At 38.5% G+C, this 8,049-nt stretch overlaps 1 pseudogene; it reads right to left on the bottom strand.

Moving 5' to 3' along the window:
- The window catches only part of LOC110288136, a 5,151-nt pseudogene extending 2,642 nt beyond the window's left edge, over positions 1 to 2,509 (bottom strand).
- Between the last annotated feature and the right edge of the window lie 5,540 nt (positions 2,510 to 8,049).

Genomic DNA, 8,049 nt, shown 5'->3' with positions numbered 1-8,049 from the left:
CACATAATAACTGAGGAAATCTGAGCTCACAGTTATGTCTACACCAACTGATGATACCCCACTTGTTCTCTCCCAACCTGTGCTATTAACCTATTCTCTGGCATTGCTTGGAGTCAATTTTTCAAAGACAGATTAAGATCATGCAACTGTACTGAAATTTCCCAGGAAGCCAAACAATGAGATAGGCTGGAGAAACCTGGAGTGGAAGAAACATATAGAATTTCTTGATCCCAATTCTGTACTAAGTGTATCTTATCCAGGCCCCCTCCTTTTGCCATGCAACACCAGGAAGGACCTGAATTACAGATAGGTAAAGAAGAGACTGCTCAGAACGAATTAGGTACCAAGCTGAGGATTGAATTTTCTGATCATGATCCTATCTACTCACCCCCTCCTTCTCCCTTTTCTGTTGATGTTGAAAACCAGTGGTTCTCACACTTCCTAATGCTGCAACCCTTCAATACTGTTCCTTATGTTATGGTGATCACCAACCAGAAAATTATTTGTATTGCTAACTCATAACTGTAATTTTGTTGTTGTTACAAATTATAATGTAAATATCAGACATGCTGTCCCTGTGAAAAGGTCATTTCACTCCCAAGGAGTCACTTGGCTGACTGACAATTCTAGATCTACTGCTTTAAGTAGACTTGTTCAGGAGTGTTGCTGTGACAAGAGAGTAAGAATTCAGACCTGTAGTGAAATAAAGTCTCATCCATGAGCTTTATGGAGGACTCTGAGATCCAAGGAGAGAGCCTGTAGAGTGTTTCCTGGTAGAGCCATAGCAGCACCCTTATCCAAGACATCTGGATGTGACAGATATTTGCAAAACAACATCATCGTATGGTGCTGTAATATGAGCTATTTTAGAAAAAGACACAGAGAACTTCTGCTACACACTGGGTAAAGAATACAAAGGCTGCAGCTGGACTTCCTGGGCTCCCATTTAGTTGGTTTATGTATCTGTGACAATTGGGGAAGCCACTTTAGTCCTGCACTTGTTTATCTCCATCTGCAGAAATAGAGGATAGAAACATTAACTACATTCCAGACAGGTTACTCACAACAAATGAGTTGTCACCATGGTGTGCCCCCACAGAGCCTGGCAGGGAAAAGACACTTTTAGGAATCTGCACTCTTATGTTTAGGCATGGCCTTCTCTATGCATACCCACTGTGGAGATATTCCTCCAAACTGAGCCTTGACTCTTTGCAAGTATTGCTGAGACATCAGGATTCTAATTAATTGAATTGCCTGTGTGTTAATATTGCTTTCTGGAAGCAACACTGAAGATGATAGAGGAGAGAACTGATCCTGGAAGAGGTCAGAGACAAGATGCAGAGGGTGGGTGTTGTCCCAGAGGGTTATAGAAGGCTCTGTGTGCAGGGCATATCCCTATGTAATGTGCATTTACCCTAGAAGCTGGGGAGAGGGCAAAGTACTAGCTTGTGCCACATACAGACAATAGGAAAGAAGACTCTGGAGCCAAGAGTTGACCCCTGAACAAAATACTAGAGCTTAAGTGAGGGGCCTCTAGCTTGACCTGTGATGCTCATTACTCATAGGAACTGGTAGAGTCATTTTTCTTTTCCCAACTTAACGTCCTCAATCTTCCATTGACCTTTCCTACTTTCCCCACAACGTTATTTTAATGACCTGAGGTTTGGAATAGGTGGTAAAATATATTTCAAAATCAGTTGATTCACTTATTCCCAGAATAATAAATTGGCAAAAGGTTAGTGGCCTGCACCAGCGAATTCTGCAATCTTATTCATAGTGATGATAAACTCCAGTGAGGAATGTGGTCAAATGCATAAGAACAGTCTATGAAAGGTATGGACAGTCCTGCTCATGGTGGCTTTGTGAAAGTTCCTCAGTATGACCTCATGCTCAGAAATCCAGTTTCTCAATCCCCATCTCTGTGTCTTTGTATCTGCTGTCCCTACCCCTAGCCCTCTCTGTGTCTCCTTATATTTCAATCCCCTTCATGTATTTTTTACTTTTTATTTTACTTCTATCTAAGATGCTAAGTCAAAGACCAACAAGCAACTAGATCAGTAGCAATTAGAAGTCAGAGACAGAGCTACTGATGAGCCCCCAGCTTAATGGTCATTATGGCTATTACATAACAACTTTCTAGTTCACATAAAAGAACTACAGAAAAAGAGAGAGAGAACTTCTCAGTCCAAACTCTGTCTCTCCCAAACTGTGTTTTTCTATGTGTAGTGTACCTTTTGATGAATGTGGACATGGAGAAGTGTTATGAATGCAAGCATCTTTTATATACTGCACAAGGGAGGAGCCCTCCCATGTGCAGGCTGTGTTGGCTACAGAGTCATTTGGCAAATTCTCATGTTCACTTACTGAAGAACTCCTTCTTTGTTTCTGGTCTGAAGATCTTGTCCAGGACCCTGATCTCCTCCAGATCTTCCTCTTGCACCAACAACTAGATGATCCTCTGTCCCCAAAACCCTCCTGCTCCAGTCACCAGGCAGCTCCATCCAGGCATGTTCAACACAGTAAGCAGATCACAGTGGGAGTGAGGTTAATTTAATGTATGTGACACTGGAGATGGGTAGAAACAGAGATGTAGTGATTTCCCCAAATCCAGTTTCTCCTTCAGACCTCCCATAGCACAGATCATAAGACATGGTAGCAAATTCTCCACATCACAAATCAACCTATCCCAATATGTACCAATAAACTGTCAACTCACAGGATGTGGCTGTTTAACAATATTTCTCCTTTACCTAAATGCCTGTTGCAAGTCTGGGTTATTTCACCTGTGCTTCTGAACAAATGGTCACAAATTGGGGCTCAATATATTTTTACTAAGCATGATCAAGTTACATAAGCAGTTCCTCGAACCCAAAGAAATGGTTATATAACTTTGTTGGGTATTAAGTGTGTAAATGTGTGTATGTGTGTGTGTGTGTGTGTGTGTGTGTGTGTAGTGTTAATAATGGAAGTCATGGAGTAAGACATAAAGGAAGAGCTCTGGGGTTTCTATGCTGTGGGGAATATACAGCCTTCCAGAAAGCTCTACAGATTCAATCTGTAACACAGGCAAACTATCAGTGGGGGTCTGTTTTGCACCCCATTTATAGGCATGCTTGAACCACATACAATTTTGTTAAAATGTGATAGGACACAGAGTTTAGCCAAGTGCAATATGACTACATAAGTGGCCCAGTAAGTCCTGTCTTTTGTAATTCCTCAATCAGTTCTTTCTTGAGGTTGTGAGACAGAAGCCATTTGGTATAGGAAGGGACTGTCAACCAGCCACAGCCCATTTGGAATGGGATAGAAGTCATGTACTACAGAGAAAAAGCACATTTAAATGATAGTATCAAAAGCCACAGCCTGTTTGTGTTTTTTTTTTTTTTTCAAAAATCTCTCATGTCAAAAAGACACATAATTGAAAAATCTAATCAGTCAATAGGAATCCATTCAACCTTTATTAATTGCTTCATACTATCTGAATATGCCTTTCAAGGGAGTTAGACACTATAATTCCTCAAGTTTTAGGCAAGCATACACTTTCATGTCAGGAATATAGTATAATTGGACTATAAAATAATATTGTGTTATACTCTAGCCTTGTTGAAGCTGTGGATTTGTAATAAGATCCCCTCAAANTAGAGCCCATTTATCCCCTTCTGTTTTCTCAGGGGCTCCCCCTTTCTCTCAATTCAGCAACACTCAAACATTTTCGCATTTGGAAGGGATATTAGTTGCAGCCACTTGCCCATGTAGATTGCATGGAACATCTCCCATACAGTAGTAGGGGAAGATTCAGCTTGTAGAACTGGTGGCCTATCTGTACCAGTAGCCAGTATAGCAGCATCCACCGTTAGCTCCAATACAATCTACTTCACCATAGATCCCTAGAAAGTCTTAAAATAGTTTCCATGGGCTCTGTCCATAGCCTAGCACTTTCAGTTGCTTGAATCCTGCTCCTCAGACCATAGCTTTGATGGGTTAGGGGTTGACCTTTCCAGTTATATGGGAAGCAAAATGTCAAACTCTTGAATATATTTATACACACACACACACACACACACACACACACACACACACCACCTATTCAATCCAACCTCTGGCTTCTGTTTTAAATATCAGGCAGAAGAAAGATTTTTTTTTTGTTATTTACATTTTCTGTTCCACAGTAGTAGGTAAAAGAGATAAGGACTTCAGAAAAGGTTTGGTAAAAGGTACTCCTTCAGTGAAGTTTTGTCTTCTTCAATCATTGTATCCACTCAGTCACTACTAAGACATAGCCCAGGTCTAAGAGAACCTCCTCAGGGANCTTTGCNCAGCTAGTCATCCTGCTTCTCAAACAACTCAGATAAAAGTGACTCAGCTTATCATATAATGCCTGTTTAAACACTTTAAGTTTGTAACCCATCTTCTCTGATATTTTGGTGCTTTAGTGCCAAGTTAATGACTTGAGTGCCCTTTCTTTAGTTCACTAGGCTGGCCAGCAATTTGGGAATAACCTAATGTTATTTTAACCATGTATAGTTATACAATAGAGTGCCTTATGCAACGATGGGTCCTGTATTAACCCAAGTATTTCTCAACTGTGCAGCTTTAAACCAAATCCTCTGTTCAACTAGCTACTCTCACAGAGCACTTGAATAAATGACAGAATTCTTTGACTGCACACCTTCCTGTTGCCTCCATTACTTGTTTTTCCTTTCCCTTAATATTTTGGTGAAAAAAAGATATAGAGATAATTCCTATAGTTCTTGTGTAGTTGTCTTTGGAGGACTGGTGAGGATGGGGACTTTAGTTAAATTCTGTAGTATTCTGAGCTCTATCTAGCACCAGTCTGATCCAGAGCTCTTAATCCTTAAGACTCTCATGCCAGGTATCCTCTATAACAATGACAAAGCAATGCAATGTTTCACCACCTATCTTATTGTTAGATTGTTTGTTCCTGTGCACCCATAAGTACCATTAAAATGGACTAGAGAGGGGGTGGTAACAGAATATTTCTATCTGTTTTTTTTTCTTCCCTTGGTCATGTTGAAGAGATTTTTTTTTTCTCCTCTGCCTTTATCCATTACTTGTTTCTTTACTTGGCTGCCTAAGTCTAGGCCTTTAACAAAGACGTTCTGATTGCAAAATGCCTGTGCTTGTTGGTGGATAATACTATTTATAAGTAGCATGCTTGATAGATAGTAACATTATAGTATACTTAGTTAGCTAGTTGATTTGTTTTAGTAAGGGGTCACTCCTAGAACAGAAATAAAAGTATATATGTAATCACAATATATTAAATCTGCTTTAAAATAGTAAGAAAACTTAAATCACAATTCAGAAATTGGTCCTAGAGGCTAAATGACTCAATATCTGCAGTAGTCCTACTTGGCTATCCCTCACATTGAGGGGACAAACTGAACTTACTCAGCCACAGGGTGTGGTGTGTCAGCAGTCCCAACCTGGAGCTGGAATCTTAGAAGGAATATTTCTGGATTGCAGCTGGTTCCTAGTTCAGGATGACACAAGCTTGGAAAGGCTGGTTCTGGTCTCTGCAAAAGAACCACCACCACCACCACCATCACCACCACCACAACCTCTACCAGAAGCAGCAGCAGCAGCAGCAGCAACAGCACTGCCAATCAACTCATATGTGAGAGGGAAGCAAAGCCAACACAGTGTCATATGTTCTTCTTGGACAGGATATTTTTACGTGGGCTAATACAATAGGATGCCACCCACAATCCCTTTTCCCTTTTTCTCTCCCTCTCTTACCCTGATATATCTTATTCAAGTCTCTTTCCTTCATCCATTCAAGCTTTTCCCCTTTGATAGAGAGGGCTATTGCTCAGCCACCAAAACCTTCCTGTATACCTAAATTCTATGGTACTGATTGTAGCATGGTTTCATTGATTTAACAGATAATATTCACATATAAACAAATACATGCCATATTTGTCTTTCTGAGTTTGAGTTTCCTTACTTAGGACAATTGTTTTCTAATTCTATTTTCCTTAAAAGTTCATTATGTCATGAATCACCCCCACAAAGGTTTTGCCATTTTCAATATCTGTACATTTGTTGATGACCATTTAACCAGCTTTCAAAAATGTTGGCTATTTTTAATAGAGCAGCAATGAACATGTGTGAGGAAGTGTCTCTGAGGTAGGAGAAGGTGTCCTTTGGGTTTATGTCCAAGACTGGTAATGTTGAGTCTTGAAGTAGATTGATTTTATCTTCCTGAAAAAACTCACATTGATTTCCATCTTGCTTTTAAAATTTTGTCCACCCAAAAACAATGAATACTTATCTTTGTTCCCCATCTTCACCAGTGTAAGTTGTCACTTGTTTTATTGATCTTAATTATTTTGACAGGTGTCAGATGAAATCTCAATGTAGTTTTAATTTGTATTTGTCTAAAATCTATGAATGTTGAACATTTCTTTAAGTGTTTCTGAGCCACTTAGGTTTAGTCTTTTGAAGTCTCTCTTTTTAATTCTGTACATCATTTTTAATTGGGTTGTTTGCTTATAATTTACTTTGTTGAGTTCCTTACATATTTTTGACATTATCTCTCAATAGATTTTGTATTTGGTAAAAATCTTTTCCCATTCTGTAGTCTGCCAAATTCTGGTGTCCTTAACCCTTTTAGACTCTCTGTGTTTCATCAGATTATCTTTGTTAAATGTTAATCTTAGGGCTGATGTTAACACTTTTGTGTTCAGAATGCATTTTCCTATTGCAATGATTTCAAGGGTATTCACTGCTCTCTCTTCTATCACCTTCAGTGTAACTGACTTAGTTTGAGGTATTTCATTTATTAGTAGTTGGTTGTTGCACAGGATGAGAAAGAAATATGTATGTGTTTACAATTCTTCTACATGCAGGCATTCAATTTTGACAGTACTATTTGTCAAAGATGCTGCATTTTCCAGTGTCTATTTCTGGCTTCCTTATTGGGATTTAAATGTCCATATGTGTGTGGGTTTATGTCTGGGTCTTCAGTTTAATTCCATTGACTGCTATTGTTCTAGTGCTATGCTGTTTTGCTTACTACTTCTAAAAACTGGGTATAATGATACCTTTAGCAATGCTTTTATAATTCAGGAATGTTTGTTTTAATATTCTAGGTCTTTTGTGTGTTTTCAAATGAAGATATTTGAAGAATTATGATGACATTTCACTGGGGACATCATTGAATCTGTAGGTTGCTTTTCTTGGAATGGGCTTGGTTACTAGATTAATCCTATTGATCCTTGAGCATGAAAGTTCTTTCCATCTTCTGATAGCATCTTTAGTGTCTTAATGCTTTTATTATACAGACATCAATTTCTTGATTATAATTATTCTAAGATATTTTATCTTATTTCAGATTATTGTAAAGGATTTTGTTTCCCCAACTTCTTTCTCTGTCTATTTGTCATTAAATATAGGAGGATAGTTATTTTTGTGAGACAATTTTCTGTTCTAATATTTGCTCTAAATATATACCAACTCTAGGAGTTATCATTTTTCATATCACTTCAGTATTCTATTCTTTTCTCATCAATTAAAGATATTTTGACTTCTTTTTCAACATGTGTCCCCTTGATCTTCTTCTGTTGTCCTACTACTTTAGCTGAAAATTCTAGTAGTATATTGAACAGATATGGAGAGAGTGGGCAAGTTTGTCTTGTTCCTGATGATAATATAAAAGTTTTTTAGTTTCTCTTCATTTAAGTTGGTCTTGGTTGTGGGTTTGCAGTTATCTGTGGCCATTACATTGATGTATGTTCCTTATATCACTGATCTCCCAGGGACTTCTTTTTTAAGGTTTCTTGGATTTTGTCAAAGGCCTTTTCAGCATTAATGAGATTGTCTTTACGGGAACACTGCTTCTATAATTCTGGGAATTGAAGAGGAGGAAGGCCTGCCTCTGTCCTTTGTTCTCAGCACTTATATGAATTTCTGAGTGTGTGTTCACATGGTAAAAAACCCTCTGTGTGTTTTAACATAAATTCAGATCACTAACTGAATAAGAGGTTATAATAGAGAAGGTTTACACACATATCCACCAGGAGCATT

Source organism: Mus caroli, unplaced genomic scaffold (assembly GCF_900094665.2).
Source record: "Mus caroli unplaced genomic scaffold, CAROLI_EIJ_v1.1 scaffold_14724_1, whole genome shotgun sequence".
In the NCBI taxonomy this organism is placed as follows: domain Eukaryota; kingdom Metazoa; phylum Chordata; class Mammalia; order Rodentia; family Muridae; genus Mus; species Mus caroli.
This window is presented reverse-complemented; position numbering and strand designations above follow the sequence as displayed.